The sequence below is a fragment of the Oryctolagus cuniculus genome, chromosome 5 (genome assembly GCF_964237555.1).
Source record: "Oryctolagus cuniculus chromosome 5, mOryCun1.1, whole genome shotgun sequence".
Classification (NCBI taxonomy): domain Eukaryota; kingdom Metazoa; phylum Chordata; class Mammalia; order Lagomorpha; family Leporidae; genus Oryctolagus; species Oryctolagus cuniculus.
In genome coordinates, this window is record NC_091436.1 from 145,174,026 (window position 1) to 145,196,444 (window position 22,419).

General features: G+C 43.3%; 1 protein-coding gene across 11 annotated transcripts in view; it reads right to left on the bottom strand.

Annotated features, from left to right (window-relative positions):
* The window catches only part of KIF13A (kinesin family member 13A), a 243,192-nt gene that overhangs the window by 219,525 nt on the left and 1,248 nt on the right, over nt 1-22,419 (bottom strand). The window lies entirely within an intron of this gene.

Sequence of the window (22,419 nt, forward strand, 5' to 3'; positions counted from 1 at the left end):
ACAACATTATTACAAGTGACTCAACACAAAGCAATTTAACTGAGCTTCATTAATGGAATATTTTCAGCATGGAAGATACTTTAGTGATGTTAAGTCTTATGGTCTATCCAGTAGCTTTATTATCAGAGTGGGTCTTGGCCTTATTTTTTTTTTTTTTTTAAGATTTATCTTTGTGGTGATAAATAACTAAAGTTAGCTTTAGGTATAGCCTTAGATTAAGGAATAACCACAAGTTCATCAAATTAAACAGAAGCACAATACTGGTTTGAAGGACTGGTTTAAATTTTCTCAAATATCTAGGTGATGGGATAAAGGTAAGACTAAAATTATCAATGTCAATGGCCCTGGTGCTTTTTGTTACTATAATGAGATGCATAAGGCAGCCTAACTTTTAAAGAAAAGTAGGGCTGAAATTCCTAACAGGGCACAGGTTCTGGTGAAGACCTCCTGCCCCGACTGCGTCACCTCATGCAGACAGCAACGGCGAGAGCACAGGGGGAAGAAGCAATCACATCCTGAACAAGAAACCAGAGAGACTCATGGGTCAGGCTCTGGCTTTTACAACAACCTTCTCTGGAGAGCTCAGGGGTCTCAGGAGAGCTACCTTAATCCCTTCCAAGGACAGCACTCCCTGACCTAAGGATCATCCAGGGGGCCTTCAGCACCACCTGGGGGACCAAGATGCCAAAACACAAGCCTTGGCAGGGACAAACAACATCCAACTCACAGCAACAACTCACAAAAATCCTGGTGTGTGTGTGTGTGTGTGTGCATGTGTATGAGCATTGTTTTTTAATTTCTAGCCCAAAAGTGACTTCACACAGCGTCTTAGTACCAGCGAGGTGTGACCTGGTACATCCATCAGAATTTGTTTCTAATGCCCCTTTCCCCTTAAAGCATTTAAGATTCTGGAACATATTTTTGCCAGTGAGCGAGGATATTTTCAAAAGTTCTGAAGACCACCTCAGAGAGCACAAGAAGACTCATGGGTCAAGGGTGACAAACAGGAGAGGGTGAGTAACTCCTGGATCTCAGCCAAACACAACACAGGGCCTGATGTTTCACCACGGGCTGGGCCTCAATTCACTGGAGTGCATCCTCCCTACCAGGTAACTCTAGAAAATTACCCAAAAGTATGTTTGTCTCATCTTCATTATGCATCATCCTTCTGTCTTATGGTTCTTAACACTGATCCTAATAAGTAATAATGCCTGAAGAAAAACAACTAACACTTAACTGTTTATTTGCTAAAAAATATTCAAAGTGTTTTATATATTTTACATGAAGTGGGAAATTAAGGCACAGGTGAAGTTAAGCAACTTACCCAAGATCATCCAGTTAGAAAGTGCAGGTGCTAAGGTTTGTACCTGGGGAGCCTGGGTTCCAGGGCTGATGCTCCTAAAGCTGCCTCATCAATTAGAGAAAGGAAACTCCAAATATTCCAGTGGAACCTGACTTGGTTTAGTAGACATTCTATTCCCTTTTAGTGCTTGGCATTTTCTTAGGGGAAACATAGTCTGAGGAGAGGGTAGCTTTGGTGAAGAGAGGATGTTAAAGATAAGCAAAACAAGGAAGAGTTCAGTGAGACAGAACTTCAATTAGGACCAATGTTCAACTGAACTCAGTGTTGTAAATTTTTAGACAGTGTTACTGCCTACAGGCAGTATACAATTGCTCAAGAAATGAGTTGCTCATCTTGTTGGTAAAATTCTATGCACAGAAAAAGGGAAATGCATCAAAGTATTATCAAGATGCTAAACAAATTTTATTTCTGATACTCCATATTTCCCAAATGTTCAACAGTGAATAGGCATCATGTTTAACATTAGAAGGCTATATTTATTTATTTTAAAGATTTATTGATATGAAAGGCAAGTGACAGAGAGAGAGAGAGGGAGGGAGAGAGAGAGAGAGAGAGAGAGGGAGATCGATCTTCCATGCACTGGTTTCACTCCCTAAATGGCCACAATGGCCAGGGTTGGGCCATTGTGAAACCTGGAGCCTGGAACTCCGTCTGGGTCTCCCACATTGATGTCAGGAGCCCAAGCATCCAGGCACATTAGCAGGGCCCTGGATCAGAAATGGAGCAGCCAGGACTTGAACCAGTGCCCATATGGGATATCTGTATCACAGGCAGCCGCTTAATCTGCTGTGCCATAACACCAGCCCAGAAAACTATATTTAAAATAAAGTGATTTAAGCTTTCAAAAAGAGAAGGAAGAATATGTGCCTCTCACTTCCCCTGTACAAATAAACCCTGAGCCATGCAAATACTAGCTGCAAGTTCCTAAAAAGTCACTTAGACACTTGGGTTAAAAATAATATGGAGGCAGGCATTTGGCATTTGGTTAAGATGCTGCTTGGGATGCCCACATTCATGTTGGAGTGCTTGGGTTCAAGTTGGAGTGCTTGGGTCCTTGCCATCACATGGGATACCTGGATTGAGTTCCTGGTTCTTGGCTTAAGCCCTGGCCCAACCCTAGGTGTTGTGGGCATTTGGGAAGTAAATCAATAGTTCTCTCCCTCTCTCTCTCTCCCTTTCTCTCTCCCTTTCTCTCTCCCTCTCCCTCTTCCTCTCCCTCTCTCAAATTAAAAAAAAAAAAAACCATGTCATCTGTCATTTGGTCATTTTTTTTGAAAAGATTTATTTTAATTATTTGAAAGAGTTATAGAGAGGGAGAGACAGAAACACAGATTCCATTTGCTGGTTTACTCCCCAAATGGCTGCAATGGTTGGGGCTGGGTCAGGCTGAAGCCAGGAAGCAAGAGTTTCTTCTGGGTCTCCCACATGGGTGCAGGGGCCCAAGCACCTGGGCCATCCTCCGCTGTTTTCCCAGGTGCACCAGCAGGGAGCTGGAACAGAAGTGGAGCAGCCAGGACTCGAACCAGCACTCATTTGTGGGATTCTGGCATGCAGGCAGCGGTTTCACCTGCTAAGCCACAATGCTGGCCCCTATTTGGTCATTTTTAAAGTGTGGTGTTAAGGAATAGAAACCCTCTTACACTCCCTTGCTTACGGATGGAAAACTGAGCTTGTCTGAGGCAGAAAAAAACTACCTGCAGACCTTTAGGAAGACGGCAGGCTCTAGGAGCCAAGATGCCTGCTTATTCAACTCCAGAGTCACGGAGTGCCTCGCCTGCCAACCAAGACCACTACTGCAATTACGTCTTGTAAGTTGCCTTCTCCACCCCATCTTTTACTGCCCAGTGGGCTTTCTCCTGCTCTCACCACTGAGTCTCTCCCTTCCTGCTCAGACTTCTAAACCAAGGTGGCTCAGCCATGGGACTATGAACTGCTGATGTTTGGTGATCAGTGAGATAAATCATGAGTAACTTGTTAATAAGATGCTTATTACATAAAGTCTGTAAAAGCCTTGAAAACTCTGCAAATAGGTTACTTACAAACAAATGTAAACAGATTCAAAGTTACCCCTACAGAATGCCACTCTCAGTGATTTCCATTTTGATGTGCTCTCTTAGCATACTGAGAATTGTTTGCTCTCTTTGACAAACTTTGGCTCAGAAGATCAAGCCACCACTTACAACACCAACATCCCATATAACAGTGCCAGTTCAAGTCCTGGCTGCTCTGCTTCTGGTCAGCTTCCTGCTAATGAGCCTAGGAAAACAGCGATAATGGCTCAAATGTGGGAGACCTGGATGGAGTTCCTGGCTCCTGGCTTTGGCTTGGCCTAGACCTGGCTACCACAGCCATTTGGGGAGTGAACCAGTGGATGGAAGATCTCTCTCTCTTTCTCTGTCCTTTCTCTCCCTTTCTTTCTCTCTCTCTGTCACTCTGCCTTTCAACTAAATAAACAAATCTTTAAAAAACAACAACCTAGGGGCCAGCACTGTGGCTCATTGTGTTAAAGCCCCACCAGAAGTGCCAGTTCTCTGCTATGGCCTGGGAAAGCAGAAGATGGCCCAGGTGCTTGGGCCCCTGCACCTGCGTAGGAGACCTGGAAGAAGCTCCTGGCTCCTGGTTTCAGAACAGCTCAGCTTTGGCTGTTGTGGCCAATTGGGGGAGTAAACCAGTGGATGGAAGACCTCTCTGTAACTCTTTCAAATAAATAAACAATTTTTTAAAAAAGGCAACCACTTCAAGAGCAAAGAGTAGATGAAGCATCACCAACTGCCATCTAGGAACCAAAGCATCCTCACACACCAGGAGAAAGAAGACAGGAGACACCTTCACACACCAGGAGAAAGAAGACGGGAGACACCTTCACACACCAGGAGAAAGAAGACAGGAGACACCTTCACACACCAGGAGAAAGAAGAGCAAGCAGGTCAGCAGCAGCTGCCGCTCAGGGGACACCCTGGATTCACAGGCAACTGATACCAGGCAGAGGGAGAGGAAGGTGCACAGGCAATCTGCCCGTATCTTTCTTTTCTCCCCATTCTCCCCCTCCACCCACTCTTCCTAGGACAGAAGGAGGAGCAACTTCTTCCTGGCCTGCAGTCAGGCTGGGGAAGACCCGCCCATCACATCTAGAGCCATGGACCACCCTGGGGGCAGCCACCAGTTCTGGCACCATGGGAGATGGAACATTCCTGCCCTTGGGACTGTGCCTAGGACAGAATTCTCTTCCACTAGCTAGCCATACAGAACTCGCTGCTGGTTGCTATGTGAGCTATGGGGGACCTCTCGGATAGAGCAACTGTCCCTCGTCTCACGTAAGCAGCCACGGCCTCTGCTGCCAGTTGTAAGGGCCCAGGGCTACTTGCGTATTTATTATGTAAAGCCACACGACAGCACAGAGCCTGTCATTACGTAATAATCTGATGTAGAAATGACAGGTCTCCCAGCGCTCGGGCGAGAAGCGGCAGAATCATGACAGTCAGAGCCTGGGGATCAATCAGAAAGCAGCTCAGGACAGACCCACATCCCCAGGTTCGCACATTCTGGCAGCATTTACAGCCCTGTCTTCCACTGCGGCTAACAGAAAACATCTCGAAGGCACCACCGTGTACAAGGCACGTGCTCACGGCTAAGAGAGAGGGACAGGGAAGACCCAGAAGATAAGGGAGACGGGCAGCCTGCCCGAGGGAGTTCACAGTCTGGGAGAGGCGAGAGGCCATTTGTATGGATTCTTCAGACAGGGATCTGGTCACTGATCTTTGGGCCACAGGGTAATGGGTTGGGCCACACGAACGGAGGGTAACAGCACCAAGGAGATCGGTGGATACAAGACTTTCAAAGAGCAGCAACTGTATCAGTTCATGTTTCCTCCCCCGAGCCCATCACCCACACACCAAGTAAGGGGCTTAGGGAAAAGGAGCTCCCTGTCACTGACACCCATCACCCATGGCCAGGGGTATCCAGCAGCCAGATGTTTAAGTCGAAGACTACATTAAAACTAAACAACAAACAGAGCAAAGCAAAACAAAAAACCTACAAAATACACCTGGTAATTGAAGCAGGCAAAGCGCTGGGCGCACATAAGCGATCTGAAGTCTGCTTACTTTCACACTGCCGTTGGATCTCCTCACTGGGAATCCTGACAGGAAACCTCCTGTGCACTCGGCGTCACACCCACACCGGGTGATGCTTGCTGCCGGGCTCTGCAGCATGCTAATAGCAGTTAATTACCAGGGCTCTCACCTTCCGATTTGCAACTGAGGATGACCTACCACACACCTCAGGTACCTTAAACCATTCCAGCTGCAGAATGGGATGGGGTCTGGCTGCGTCTGCCCTATCTCTGATCACCCACACAGCAACAGGGAGGAGCTGCTGGAAGGTCAAAGTTGCCAAGACCTAGGCCTCTTCCTGACCCTAACTCCTCTTCATTCCTTCCTCTCTTCTCTCCTCCCCCTCCTCCTCTGATGGGAGGAAGGAGCAACAGCAGCAACCGCTGAGGAGCTCAGCTGCAAGTCGGGAGAGGCAGGTGGAAGAACCAGGCACCTGAACTTTCCTCAGGTAGAAGGCCATGGGGGCTGATGCTGGCTGTGCAGAGGGAGAAAGCAACAGAGAAGCAAAACACCTGTTCAGTGCTCAGCGGGGAAATGCACAAAGCCCTCAGCACAGCAGACAGGCTGTCTGCCCTGAGCTCCCCTCAGACCTCCCGCTGGGGCTCTGCTGCAAACCCCCCTGCCAGCCCCCACCCCCGCAAGCATATACATTTTTAATGACATCTCAATTTTTTGTCAGGGACATTGCCTTCTTACAGGTATTTTACATACATTTTCTGGACAATAACTTCTCTACCCAGATGAATGACGGCCAAATGACCAGAGACTGGCTAACCCCTGTTCACGGCACCATCTCAGCAAGGCAGGGCTCCTGCACTCCAAGGACAGGTGAAAGGCTTCATCTGCCATCCAAGGGTAGGCTTTAAAATGCACATGGCATTAAATATCCACATTTAAATCAAAAGTCATCAGAAAACCACCAGACCTAAAGGCAAGAATTTTGAGATTTTTTTTTTTAAGATTTATTTATTTGAAAGGCAGGGTTACAGTTACAGAGAGAGAGAGGGACAGAGAGAGAGTCTTCCATCTGCTGGTTCACTCCCCAAATGGCTGCAATGACTGGGTCTGGGCCAAGCCGAAACCAGCAGCCAGGAGGTTCTTCCGGGTCTCCTAGTACGTGCAGGGGCCCAGCATTTCAGCCCCTCCTCCACTGCTTTCCCACACGCATTACCAGGGAGCTGGATCAGAAATGGAGCAAGCCAGGACTTGAACCAGTGCCCATATGGAATGCTAGCACTGCAGGCCAGGGCTTTGACCCACAGCATCGCAGCGCAGGCCCAGAGACTTCATTTTAATTGCTCTTTTTTAGGTCCCTAAAAAGCAACTCCTTTCAGTAAACCTGGAATGAGTTAAGAAGTAGTATCAGAAACTAAGTCTAGGTCAACAAGCTTTAAATGTCCCAGAGAAATAAAAATAAACTCGTTGAAGCTTGGTGTGTGCCACGTATGAGGTACCCTGCTAATCCTCACAACCATTACACTCTGAATTTTTTAATGAAAATTTATTTATTTGAAAGAGCTACAGAGAGAGAGGGAGAGACAGAGAGAAAGCAATCTTCCATTCCTCTGGTTCACTCCTCAGAGGGCCACAACAACCAGAGCTGGGCCAGGCTGAATCCAGAAGCTTCCTCCAGGTCTCCCACTTGACAGGAGTGCAGAGCCCAAGCACTTGGGCCGTCTTGCTGCTTTCCCAGGCTGTTAGCGGGGAGCAGGGTGAGAAGTGGAGCAGCTGGGACTCAAACCAGCACCCTTATGGGATGCTGTTGTTGGCAGTGACTTTACCTGCCACACCACAATGCCAGCTGCTGGCCTGCACTGTACTATTCCCATTTACAGATGAAGAAGGCAGGGCACAGGGGGTTAAGGAACCAACATTTCACAGCTGGTAAGTTGTGGAGTCAGATTCAAATCAACAACTTTTCCCCACAAAATCCACACTCTTGGCCATGGCACTATTCTGCCATAACACTTGATAATGTTTTATAAAACTGTTACTTACACCCAACCGAGGTCTATAAAAATAATATAAAAGGCAAATAAGAGATTTCCATTCAACCACTGCAAAAGCTGTGGTTCAGAGACAAGGAATTAGGATGAGACTGGGGAAGTTATTTCTGTTACCAAACTATAAAAACAAAACATAGCCTGCCATCAGAAAACTCAGAATACCCACAATTAAGGGGGACTCAATGTTCCAGGATCAACATCTTTAACAAGCTCCAATGTGCTTTGGCTAGAAGGAGCAAAGGACCCTAAGGCACCCAGAACTCCAGCAGCTGGTGTCACCTCAGACACCGGGGATGTCCACTCTTCACAGTCCAGGGTCAGCCATTGTGAGGTTTCCACCAATTTCTAGGATGGAACAGGATGGGAGAAAATCCAATGCAGTGAGTTTTGTTTTATCCTTTTTTTCTTTAACAAAATAAAACTTATCCAATGTTTAAATTCTGTGGTTATGTGTCCTCCTATTCTGGTGTTAAGTTGTCCTTTATTTTATTAAATAAGGCATTGAGATACAGTGGTATTTTTATTTCAGTGTGCTTATTTGACATGATGAAAAGAGTTTGGGGAGGCCTGTGCTGTGGTGTAACAGGAGTAAGCTGCCGCCTGCAACACTGGCATCCCACATGGGTGCTGATTCCACCCAGTTGCTCCACTTTCAATCCAGCTCCATGCTAACACACCTAGAAAGCAGCAGAAGATGGCCCAACTGCTTGGGCCTGTGCACCCATATGAGAGACCCAGATGAAGCTCTTGGCTTTAGCCTGACCCAGCCCTGGCTGTTGCAGCCATTTGGGGAGTGAACCAGCGGATAGACGACCCCTTCTCCTCCCTTCCCCATAACTCTGCCTTTTGAATAAATCAAATAAATCTTTAAGAAAGAAAGAAAAGAAAAGAGAAAGAAAAGAATTTGAGAAGCAGGCACTTGGCATAGCAGTTAAGACAACGGTTAAGATGCTAGCACTGTGGAGTAGTGGGTAGGGCCACCGCCTTGGGTGCCAGCATCCCATGTGGGCGCTGTGAGTCCTAGCTGCTCCACTTCCAATGCAGCTCTCTGCTATGGCCTGGGAAAACAGTGGAGGATGGCTCAAATCAAGGGGACCCTGCACCCTCATGGCAGACCTTGAATAGGCTCTGGCTCCCGGCTTCAGATCAGCTCAGCTCTGGCTGTTGCAGCCATTTGGAGAGTGAACCAGCGGATGGAAGATATCTCTCTCTCTCTCTCTCTCTCTCTCTCTCTCTCTCTCATTCTCTGCCTCTGCCTCTCTGTAACTCTGCCTTTCAAATAAATAAATTAATCTTTAAAAGACAAAAAGATGCCCACATCCCACACTGCAGGGCCAGGACACAAATACCCAGCTCTGGCTCCTGGTTCTAGCTTCCTGCTAACGTAGAACCAGCTCCTGCCACCCACATGCAAGACCTAGGATGAGTTCTTAGCTTGCAGCTTTGGCCCAGTGCCAGCCACTGCAGGCATTTTGAGAGTGAATCAGTGAATGGGAGCACTTGTACTGGCTGGGAGAAAGCAAGGGGGAGGGAGGGAAGGATGCTGGAGCTTTACCCAAATTTTTATTTCTACTATGTTTTTTTTCTTTTTTTATCTTTAAATCAGAGACACAATGAACAAGGATAACCAGGAATCACTCTTGGAAAAAACTAATTAAATATTGAAAATGAATCTTGATGTGAATGGAAGGGGAGAAAGAGGTGGGGGTGGGAGGGAAATTATGGGGGGGAGAAGCCATTGTAATCCATAAGCTGTACTTTGGAAATTATATTAATTAAATAAAAGCTAAAAAAAAAACTAATTAAATAACAACCTGTCTAGAGAACTTAAAAAAAAAAAAAAAAAGGCCTTTAGGAGGCCAACATGGTGGCACAGTAGGTTAAGAATCCTCCTGCAGCACTGGTATCCCATATGGATGCCAGTTGGAGTTCTGGCTGCTCCACTTCTGATCCAACTCCCTGCTGATGGCCTGGGAAAACAGTAGAAGATGGCCCAAGTATTTCAGCCCCTGCACCCACATGGGAGACATGGAGGAAACTCCTGGCTCCTGGCTTCAGACTGGCCCAGCTCCAGCCATTGCGGTCATTTGGGGAGTGAATCAGTGGATGGAAGACCTCTTTCTCTGTCCCTCCCTCTCTCTGTCTGTAACTATGCCTCTCAAAATAAGTAAATAAAAAAATCTTTAAAAAAAAAACCCTTTAGGAAGTTATTTCCACAACATAATTCATTATTAAAATGTAGCCTAAGCTGTCATTTTGGAGAGGGGAATACTATTATAATCAAAGCCAGTAAAATGTTAAAACTTAAAAAAAAAAAAAAAACAACACAGTGGCACCACCATGCTAATGATACCTATTTGTCCTGTAACTCTAGATCAAAAAAACAGATGTTTAAAACTGGATAAGGCTGCTCAAATTTAACACCATTATCTTGATAAACTCTCCCTATCACTACACTCCTCCCTACTAACTCAAAACACCACCTTGAAACAAGTAATTTTAAGGCTCTTTCTCAATGTAATAATGTAGCCATTCCCTGTTACAATTTGTATAGTGAACACTACACTTTAATTAACTGTATAAATAGAAGTAGTTAAGGATAGAGTACAAAAACACAAAACAAAACAAACTCTCTTCTCTTGAAAGCCTTACAATGTAAAAAGTTCCAATTACAACTGCAAGTTCAGCTATAAATCTTCCCAGTCTCTGTGTAGCTGGGATAACAGACAGGCGGGCACAGAAAGCATCAAGTCTGAGTTTTAGTAAACCCCAGCACAGAACCCAAGTGTATTTAAAGGACTGTTCATCTGTTCAGCAAACTACATGTGGGTTTACTGTCTATGGTGATCCTCCCAACACCTGGGACGACCTCCTCAGCGCCCACAGCAGAACGCAGTGTGCAGCTGCACACACTGCCCTTTTTGGTTTTCCTTGGAGGCTCCTGGCCTGGGATACTCAGACATCTGCGGTCATTCATGGTGGTGCCCACTCTGGGGAGTGTCTTCTCTCCACAACAGCACAGGCTAAAGCTTCCCTTTCCTCAGAGGCTTCCTTCCTGTTCCCTGTCTTTAAAAAACAAGGCTCCAGACATCTTCCCCTAAGGGAAATCAATACAAACAGTCGCTTTCCTGATGCCCCTTCCAACAGCAGCAAAGCTCGCCACACCTACAGACCAGACTGCAGCAGGCTGCGAGGAATCAGCCACTCCACTCTGCTTTCACTGGGCACAACCACAGGGGACACACACACACACACCAGACTTCATCCCACAGTGGTAGACAGGAAACCCAGGGGATTAACTGGAGGTCGGCAGAGGGGTCACAGAACCCTCAGAAGCAAAACAAGCTGCCCAGGGAGGCTTTATGCCAACAGCTCTGGAAATGTCATTTCTCCACCCCCACATGTACATATTTATTACATAAAATAGCCTGCAAGAACAGCTCGACATCACTGGCTCAAAAAAACGAAAAAAAAAAAAAAAACATGAAAATTAATTGAAAGGTCTCAACCATCCTTTAGGTCAAAGCTGCTGTCTATAAGGAGCCCAGGCTCACCAGTCGGCTCACAGATAACAGCCTGAGGATCTGGGGCTGGTGGCTGTCTTACTTCACTTGACACCTTCAATCTTCACGTCAAGAACAGTGACTCGGGGCTGGCGCTGTGGCATAGCAAGCTAATCCACCATCTGCAGTGCTGGCATCCCTTATGGGAGCCAACTGGACTCCCAGCAGCTCCATTTCTGATCCAGCTCCACACTAATGCGCCTGGGAAAGCAGCGGAGGATGGCTCAACTGCTTGGGCCCCTCCACCCACTTGGGAGGCCCAGAAGAAACTGCTGACTCCTGGTTTCAGCCTGGTCCAGCCCCAGCCTTTGCAGCCATCTAGGGAGTAGACCAGCTGATGGAAGAACTCTAACTCTTTCAAATAAAAAGATAAATCTTGAAAAAAAGGGGATAGGGGCTGGCATTGTGGCATAGTGGGTAAAGCTGCCACTTGCATTGCCAACATCCCATATGGGTGCCAGTTTGAGTCCTGGCTGCTCCACTTCTGATCCAGCTCTCTGCTATGGCCTGGGAAAGCAGTGGAAGATGGCCCTGCACCCAGGTAGGAGACCCGGAAGAAGTCCCTGCCTCCTGGCTTCAGATTAGCTCAGCTCCAGCTGTTGCGGCCATTTGGGGAGTGAACAAGTAGATGGAAGACCTCTCTACCCCCCCAGCCCCTCTCCCTTTGCCTCTCTGTAACTCCGCCTTTCAAATAATAAATAAATACATCTTAAAAAAAATTGTCCCTTTGAAATTGGTTAGACTCAGAGACAAACATTTCTTAAGAAAGAAAGAAAAGGAAAGGAAAAAAAGAGCTAAATTAAAATGCAAAGCTGTTTCAGCCCCCATAGATGTTACCTACTTACTCTATTTGGTTTTGTTTTTTTTTTTTTTTTTTTTGGAAGGTTTATTTTATTTATTTGAAAGGTAGAAGACACAGAGAGAGAGAGAGAGAGAGTACTTCCATCTGCTAGTTCACTCCTCAAATGGCTTCAATGCCAGGAACTCCATCCAGATCTCCCACATGGGTAGCAGGGGCCAAAGTACTTAGGCCTTCTGGTGCTTTACCAGACATATTAGCAGGGAGCTGGATTGGAAGCAGAGCATCCAGGACTCAAACCAGTGCTGATACGGGATGCTGCTGTCAAAAGTGGCAGCTTAAACCTGCTGTACCACAATGCTGGCCCCTTATTTGCTGTATTTGACTCAATTGTGTATTAAGTACAGTTGGGATAAGTCTCAATACCAGAACTTGAAAAACACCTTACAAATTATCTAGCCCAGCTCTGTTTTACAGATGAAGAACCTTACATGCAAAAGGCTCAAAGGCGAACTCGAAGACACATACCAAGTCAGTGTTGGAACAGGTGAGACCTAGACTTCCACCCAGCCTATACATGATGCCCAGTTCCAACCCTGTGCATACACAGGGTCCACAGAACTCTGCTGAGACTGCTGTGCACCAAAAGGCAGAACAGACCTGTGATTCCCAAAGGTCAGCATCAAGAGAGGGAACAGGCAGGTACTTGCATCTGATAACTTAGGAAATCCCTTCCACCTCCGCCACATTACAAGACAAATAACAAGAGACATTTTAATTAAACAGAACTGGCTAGAAAGTCCTTAAGTTGTGAAACTAGGCTCGAAAATCTGACTTATTAAACTACATCAGTGGTTTTCAACCCGAGCCACACACGGGGTCAAATGCCAACATTCTGAGTCCACCCGTCCTGGTGGAGCCTTCAGATGGTTACACCCAAGGCTCGGTAGAAAAGAGAGAAATATCTACCTCACTGCATATGAATTTCTGATCCACAGAACCCACGCATATCATAAAAACACTTGTTTCAGATTACTACACTTTGGAGTAGTTGGTTAGGCAACAATAGTAAGCAAGCCACCTAGGAAGTTTTTAAGAAAGCCCCAATGTCCGAGGTGCACTAGAGCCTAATCAAGCCAGAATCCCTGGCAGTGGGACCTGGACACCTATTCTTAAAGCACCCAGGGGATTCTCAGGAGCAGCCAAGGTCGAGAGCTACTGTCTAGATCTGTACTGTTCAGCAGAGAAGAGCACCTGTCTTATACACCTGTTGAAATTTAAATGAGTAAAAATTAGATAAAATTGAGAGCTCAATTCCTCGGTTGCACTATTCACATTTCAAATGTACACTAATCACATACGGTTAGTAGTTGCCGTATTGGACAGTGGCATTGACAACATTTCTATCATCACAGAAAAGTGTCTAGATAGGCAGTTCTCAAAGCTTGGTAGGGAGCTGCCAGCACCAGCAACACTTGGGAACATATTAAAAATCCAAATTCTCAAGCCACACCCATAGATGTTCCAAATCAGAAACATTCAGGGTTGGGCCTGCAGAGGATGCTATGCATGGTCACTGCTCATGTAAAAGCATTTCCTCTATCTTCTCTCATCATTATGAAAAGTATCAACTTTTAGCTTTATTATAATGTAAGCGAGTATTTCAGGATGCCACATGGTGTCAAAGGTTTTGTGTTAGCAAGTTTGAGAAATCACTTTCAGTGACTAAGCAAAGGACTCCAAGAAGATGCTGCTATTTATCATTTCTAAGAGAAACAATCATAAGGTGTAAAAATATAAAATGATGAAACTCAACAAATTATATTATTAACATTATAATAATGAAGCTATGTAATGTGACAAAATGGGAGGAAAACAACACACAAAATTCCGTGTATAAATATTTGTATTATATGGACAAAGGCATGACAAAGTAAAGGTAGAAGGAAAATAAGAATAACTGGTTTCCCAGACTTGGTAGGACACATTCCCCACCCCACTCCTTCTTCATTTCTGCCATGCTTCTTATACAGTTGCCCATGCAGAAATATTGTAGCATATCTAAGACAGCAATTAAAAAAAAAAAAAAACAGAACTGAGCTTGGACATAAAAAGTCCACTGCAAGGATAACTTGGTAAAACAGTTCTACAACTTTACCACTAGTTCTCCTTATTGTTAATCTCAAAGTAGCATGAAATCACCACTGGATGCCACCCAATAAACTCGCTTGTTCTTTCAGTCCTGAATCTAGGAAGATTCTCCTACTTCCTGTTCTTTTTCACCTCAGAGCTACAATCAAATTTAAAGAGTTATGAATTTTAAGCAAATGAAATATTAAAGAAAGATGTGAAAAATATAACTTCTTTGTGTTTATTTAGTTTCTACCTAGTTGTTAGTTGGGAAAATGCCAAACAAACTAATATCCAAGGAGGAATTCCTTCTTATTTTTACAAATCCAAATGTCCAGAAGCATTTTGTAGACTGGTCTTTAAAAAGCTCCTGGAGCTGGAGCTGTGGTGTGATTAAGCCTCTGCCTGTGGCACCAGCATCCCATATGGGCACCGGTTCGTGTCCCAACTACTCCACTTCTGATCCAGCTCCCTGATAATGGCCTGGGAAAGCAGTGGGAGATGTCCCAAGTGCTTGGGTCCCTGCATCTACATGAGAGACCAGAAGAAGGCTCCTGGCTCCTGCCTTTGGATCAGTGTAGCTTCAGCCATTGGGGCCATTTAGGGAGTGAACCAGCAGATGGAAGACCTCTCTCTGTCTTTCCCTCTCTTTGTAACTCTGACTCACTAACAAATAAATAAATCTTTAAAAAGAAAAAAGCATATTAAAAAAAAGATTTGAATTTGTACTGCCCACATGATAGGAGAACAGCAAGCCTAGAAATGAATATTAAAAAGTGATTAAAAAAACAAAAAGCTCCTGGGAATGAGCATTTGGCTTGGTGGCAAAGGCACTAGTTAAGATGCCCATGTTCCATGCTGGAGTACCAAGGTTCAATCCCCGGCTCTGGCTCTTGATTCCAGCTTCCTGCTAAAGTAGGCTATAGGAGGCAGCAGTTCATGACCCAAGTACCTGAATTCCTGCCACCAACAAGGGAGACCCAGATTGAGATCCAGGCTCCTAGCTTTGGCCTCAGCCCAGCCCCAGCCTTTGCAAGCATTTAAGGAATGAACCAGAAAATGCAAGCTCTCTGTCTCTCAAAATTGGGGAAAGGGAGATAAATCCCACACTAATCAACTTTAGATTGTTTTAATCAATTTTCCTCTGAAGTTTTGCATTTCTTTCTTTATTGACAACTCTGTTATTAGTAAATTTATTTTTTTTATGTGGTCAAGATAGAAGTAATCTTTCTGAGTGCTTCTGCAAATCTGGTTGATTTCTCTGTTATTTTTCCTTGCAGGTAAGGTTTTGAAAACTGTAAGTTTCAAACACACAGAAATTTTCTCTGCTTTGGCTCTGGGACAACTTGGAAAAGGGTAACTGGCTGGAAGAACCTATTATGTCTTCAGGATCCCTATTATTGAAGGGAAATGTGTTCCTGTAAATTTTCTTTAAAATATGAGTACATGCCATGTGTAATTTTACACAAATTGGAAACAACCCAAGTTTTCCACTTATCTCTTACTCAATGTTGCCCAAAGAAACCAAGTGGCAGGGTGATAAACTAGCCAGTTTGGCATCATTTTGAAAATTCCTTATGGCATTTTTCCCCAGCCTAGTTGGCACATCTCTTTTGTAACTGAATGAGCCAAAACAGTTTAACTAGAATTTGTCCAATGGCGACACAAAAATGATTTAAAATTTTTCCCAGTATTTTGTATCTGCCACAACTAATTATCTTCATGAATGTGGGTAATTGAGAGCTGTCCACAGCACCTACTACTTTCAATTCTACATTTATTTATGCTCTTATGAAAAAAGGAAACCATTTGCTTTACTTTATTGTTGCAAGTTAAGTAGAAAAGGGATTTGACAGCAGCTTTTAATAATAATAGTGACTGCAAAGAGAATTTACAGAATGCTTTCTGTGTGCTGGAGATTCTTAAACTTAAGTACTGAGAACACAAAGATAAATTATACAGAAGCGTTGCCCCGGAGTGATCCCCAACTTTAGCTGTGACACTGATATATCTGAGAAGTGTCCTTAACATGAAACACAGACACAAAAACAAATGTAACAACACACTTCAGGAGGGAACAATAGACAATACAAAGAAAATTATCTTTAATGTCCTCAGAGTTGGAAGAGACCACAAACAAGAAACAGGAATAGGATTCTACTTAAAAAATTCAGAGACTTAAAACAGCTCTTGGAAATTAAATACCAAAAAGGAAAATTAAAAACAAGGGTGGAAAGATACAGTGAAGGAAATCTCCCAGAAGACTGAATGAAAAGACAAAAGATGAAAAAATAGAAGGAAAAAATAAAACCATCAGAAGACCAGTTCAAGTAACCTCATGTTCAAGTAACTGTCCCAGAAATGAACAGAGAAGTTAAAGGGGAAGAATTTGTTAATGAACTAATTTAGGAATTTTCTTTCAGAATGGACAGATAAGAGATTTCGAGTCAAGCCCATTATTGTGATTTCATAAAAATGGGAAAGAATATTCCACAAAACTCCAGGAAAAAGGAAAGCAGGCCACATCCAAAGGATCTGAAATCTAAAAAACCTCTCAATGGAAGCAACAGAAGACAAGACATTAGCCTGTCTCCAAAACACGATTGGACACCCTTCCAAACTATCAATGAGTAAGTGGGTAGAATGAAGACAGCTTTCATGGTTTCAAAAAAAAAAAAAAAAATTACCTCCCAAACACAGCTTCTCAGAAAGCTACTGAAGAATGTGTTTCACAAAATGGAGGCAATACACTAAGAGAGAAGAAAAGGGAAATAGAAAAGTATGTGATCTCCACCTAGAAGGCAAGTACAAGGAGCTCCCAGAATAACGGTGAAGGGAAACCTAAGAAAGCAGCCACACGACACAGCAATGGCCACCCATCCATAATGGAGCAAGTTAGTCTCCAAGATGATGAAACTGGCAGAGGACATTTTGAAAAGAGATGCAGGCAAGGGGCAGAGTTTGAATACTGAATTAATGGCAAGTAGGAAAAGAAAAAAATTAAAGAAAAAAAAATTCACTCCAGGGAAAACAAAAAGTTTTGTATGACAGAAAAAAATTCATTGACGAGTACATGACTCAAATGTAAACACTGTTCTATATAGTTAAATAAATGATATGAACACCGAACACAGATCTAAACAGAATTACTATATAACTGTACTAGGAAAATGGAGGAACAGGAAGAATCTAGGGGTAGGGTAGGAATAGGACAGAAGGAGAGGAGAAAGAGAACAAATCAAAAATCAAAAACCAGCACTGCCAGTGATTATGCACAGAATATAGAGGGAAATTCCAAAAGAATGAACTAAAACCACTAAAAGTAGTTGCCTCTGGGAAAAGAAATGAGGATGATTTTTTTAGCATAGCCTTTATAAATTATAGAACCACTTCACACTCTAAATTATTTATGCTGGTTTAAAAAAAAAAAAAAAAAGCAAAGCCCAAGTTCTTGCTAAACCTGTGTTTTTCAAATTACAAGTTTGTGATTCATTAGTGGGTGGTGAAATCAATGCAATAAATCACAACTATCATATTTTAAATGAATTGGAACAGAAGAGGACAGAAAATAAGATACACTGCATAAGACAGATATCTTTCAGTAAGCCTTTATAATACACACACACAGAGGCTCAACATGTAAAAATGATTTTAAGTGGGGTTTGCAATCACAGCAATTTTTAAATCACCACTCTAAACTACACTGTATTATAATACTTTAAGTCTTGTTTTTAAAAGTAACAGTTTGGTTGCCCCTCTTCCAGGCCAGCTGTGGCCTGGGAGTGCAGTGGAGGATGGCCCAAGTACTTGGGCCCTGCACCCCATGGGAGACCAGGATAAGTACCTGGTTCCTGCTATCGGATCAGCGCAGTGCGCCGGCCACAGCGTGCCGGCCGCAGCGGCCATTGGAGGGTGAACCAACGGCAAAAGGAAGACCTTTCTCTCTGCCTCTCTCTCTCACTGTCCACTCTGCCTGTCAAAAAAAAAAAAAAAAAATTAAAAAAAAAAAAAAGTAACAGGTTTCGGGGACTGGTATTGTGGTGCAATGAGTTAAGCCACCAGTTTCAAAGCCAGCATCCTATATGAGTGCCAATTTACATCCCAGCTGCTCCACTTCCCATCTAGTTTCCAGCTAATGTGCCTAGAGAAGGCAGGGGAGAATGGCCCAAGTACTTGGGCCCCTGCCACCCATATTAGAAACCAGGATGGAGTCCCAGGCTCCTGGCTTCCTCATGGCTCATCTCCAGAGGTTGTGGCAATTCTGGGAGTGAACCAGCATATGGAAGATCTCTCTTTAACTCTCTCTGCAACTCTGCCTTTCAAATAAAAATCTTTTTAAAAAGTAAGAGATTTCAACATACCTTTATTTCAAAAAAAAAAAAAACTGAAAATGTTTATATATAATGAAAATATGCATAATAGTGCTCTTTAAAATTCCAGTAGTATCATGCCTGCAGAATGCATACTCCTATGTTAGTGAAACCTGGATATGCCTTGCTTTCTCATAATAAACCATAAAAAGAGAAAAATAACAACTTAGAAAACAGAATTTAAAGTCCCACAAATGATTTTCTAATATAGTACATTATAGCTTCTTAGGAGACATAGCTTTTTAATTTTGTATTCCTTTCACAAATATTTAAATTTCTGGCCTTCAGACACACTTGAGCAGAAGGAATGGCTAAGGAAGTCAAATTGCCTGCAATGTGAAGGCATAAGCCAGAAAAGACACATGCATTTGACAAAGAGGTAGCTTTCCTCCCCTGAGCCCTTCTTCATATACTTGGCAGAGCATATACAGTACTCCTGCAGTATGGACAATGGGGAAGGAAGCTAAAAACTAACTTTGATGCTCTTTTATTAAGAGCCATATTTAGTCCGATATTTTCTTTATACTCAGCTATGTTAGACATGCATTTTCCTGTAGGTGCTTGCCCTACCATCCACTTACACAAAATAATCAAGAACAAAATCACCTGTAGAAAGCAAGCTGCATTATACTATTTCCATAATAAAACTTCTCTTCTTAAAACTTATAAGGATCAGTGCCAGCCCTGTGGCGTAGCGGGTAAAGCCCCCGCCTGCAGTGCTGGCATCCCACATGGGCACCAGTTCAAGTTCCAGCTGCTCCACTTCTGATTCAGCTCTCTGCTATAGCCTGGGAAAGCAGTAGAAGATGCACCCTCATGGGAGACCCAGAAGAGGCTCCTGGCTCCTAGCTTCAGATCAGCGCAGCTCCAGCTGTTATGGCTAACTGGGGAGTGAACCAGCAGATGGAAGACCCTCCCCCTCCTTCTCTCTCTCTGTAACTCTGCCTTTCAAATAAATAAATAAGTCTTAAAAAAACTTATAAGGATTGGAGCCATACCCCAACCATTTGTATTTTAAAACTACCTTTACCATCCACACTGGATGTAAAAAAAGAATGAATTAGTCTTCAAATATTGGTATTAAAGATACTAAAAGCATTTATTAAACTATATACAGGGACAGGTATTTGGTACAGTGTTTAAGACACTACTTGAGTCACCTGCATCCCATATTGAAAACCGTGAGTCAGGGTCTAGGCCCCACTTCCAATTCTGCTACGTACTACTCAGAAGTAGGTGACACCTGACACCACATGGAAGAGACCCAGACTGAGTTCTGGGCTCCTGACTTCTGCCTGGCACAGTCCCAGCTGTTGCGAACACTGGGGAAGTGAACCAGTGGATGGAATACCTGCCTGTCTCTCTTTCAAATAAAATGAAAATACATAAATAAAATTTGAAAAACAAAATATAAAGGAATAAGCTACACCTTTTTGTATATGTGTGTGTGCAGCAGAAAAAAATACAGGCAAAACAGATGGCTGATTGCCTTTCATTGGAGTTATGAGCAGATGAGAAGAACAGGGGTGACAGCAGTGGGGAGATGAAGACTTCCCCGTGTAACTCATCCTGGTAGGCAAATCAGAGATTCTCATTCTTCCACTTGCCAAACAGCAAACAGCTTTGCTTCCGCATCCTGCTCTGCTGCCGCACTCACACACAATCACCCAGAAGTAAGCTGTGGCAGGTATGTTTCTGCTTTCATTGACAAAGAATGTTCTGCTGACCTTGCAAAACTGAACCTGTGTTCTCAACACAAGAGCAACACCAAGGCTGCCTGGTCTTTGCAGGCTGCCAGGGCCTAGCTTGCTCTGCAGCCTCTCTCAATGCTCCCATCACACTGCAGACAGCTGCTGAGCGCCTGCTGCATGCCAGGCCCCATGCAAGAAAAGCAAGACAAGAGACCTGCCTTCAGGGAGCTCGAAGCCTCCAGACAAGACAGAGGGGACATGGAATTTCCCAATAATGGTGTATGTGTTGGCAAAACTACACACCTGCATAACTCACCACCATGTTATTTTAACTATTTTCTCCCTTCTCCCTTCCTGCACCTGCCAAAGGTGAGGGTGTCTGGCATACACACTGTGTCCACAGTTATCTTTGGATCCCCTGTGCCAAACATGGTACCCACACAATCCAAATTTCACAAACACCTCCTGGATAGTAACACAACAGTATTATAAGAAACAATTCCATGTAAGTGTTAACGCTTCAGGGCAGTGATCAATGTACATATCAACTATCACCCTGGACCTATGCAATGTATTATAATCCTAGAATGTCAGCACCAAAACAAACATCTCCAGCCTCAGACAGCCTCTGATCTTTCTTGGTCCTCGTCATGCAGTCCTGACTTTAGTTCCATAAAGAGGGGAAGATGATGAAAGCTGAGCCAGTCTACTTCTTTTCCTGGAAGTCAATGCACCCTCACTTGTTTTACTGGGAAGACTGAAAACTTTTATCCAGTAATTAGAATTTTGACTCATGTTTAATACGCTGGTAATTTCATGAACTTGCATAGAAATATAGTAATTGTCATTTTGACACAGGCTTGCCAATATGCATTTACTTAAAGACTTCTTACATGTCAAATCTTGGACTTTTTGGTTTGAAAAATAAGAACATCCTCAGTATTCTCCTGGCTTACCCTCACCCCACCCTGGCTGTACCCAGAAACAAATGATAGGAAGAACTGTAAATATAGCATGAAACACTTTTGCAAATAATCAACCCAAAGCCCAAGGGACAAGCTGTTTCTATTTTTAACTGATCTGTTGCTTTAAGGAAAAACTCTGTAGAGAAATAGGAAACCAAACTGCATAATGGAAATCAAAATGCATTTGGGGACCTTAATCAACAAGTAGCAGTGCTGTGTAGAGATCCCTGTAAACTGAATGACCTGCCGGTACACTGAGTGAACCCCACAAAAAGGGTCCATCCACCACTTGAAGAATCAGATCTGCCAGGACAGAATAAGAGAACACGCATACTTCAACACTGTTCTTAAAACTACCCAGTAAGCAAGGCAATGGATGAATACCAAAATCACCCTGTAAGTCTTGTCTTTACATATTCTGAGTAGTAATTAATGTGACAAACTACAAATAAATGATCAACTAATTATACTTAGCATTTGGAATCAACTGTCTACAGCTATACATTCCATCCAAATTCCACAAAATCTATTCCTCTACACAAATGACCACATTTAATTTCATTAAGTAGTAACTGACAATGGCACTCCTGAGGGTTAAGAGTGACAAGGAGCAGGTGCCAAACCAGCAGGGAAAACAGAAGCAGCAGCCACATAAAAGGAATTAAAATCATCTACCTGTTTCCCAGAGTGGTTTGAAGAATCCCACCCAATGGAACTTTCTTCTGAAACAATGTAACTATATCCAGTCTAGGGGAGAGGGGAACAAACTTTGGTAGTGTGGACATCAAATTTAATTGGTAAATATTGTAACTTAATCAATGAGTTTGCTACCAACATGAAATTGTATTGCTTTAAACATAACCAATGTCCAAGGATACACAATTACTAAAATGTATTGAATGCAACATTTTAAGTATAATTAAGCTATTTAATATCACCATAAGAATCTGTTAGAAGTAGCAGAATGTTTGCAAATGGGATTAAAACTTGCTAGACCCAATACAAAAAACAAAGAATTTCCAATATTACCTCCTCATTATTTTCTTCCTCCAACTTAGCACAATTGCGACAGAAGGCATGATTACAGAACAGAGGCACTTGCAATCTTTAGCAATAAAATAACAAACCCTACTTCATAGTCTCTAGTGAAAAAAAAAATTCTCTGAACAGCAAAATTCACTAAGTGTAACTCATCAATCAACAGGTGACTTTCAGAAACAAACTCATTCGAGAAAGAATTTTGTAAAATCTCATGCTTTTTCTTTCATATTTTTTACAAGCTACTGCCTTGCTGCACTGAATGAATCCCAACCCATTCCTTCTCACGGTCGCACCAGAAAAATGCCAAATATTCAAATCATTTTAGGGCATTTTCCCATACAGTTGCATGCAACAGAGCAGAATTTATAAAGATCCAACA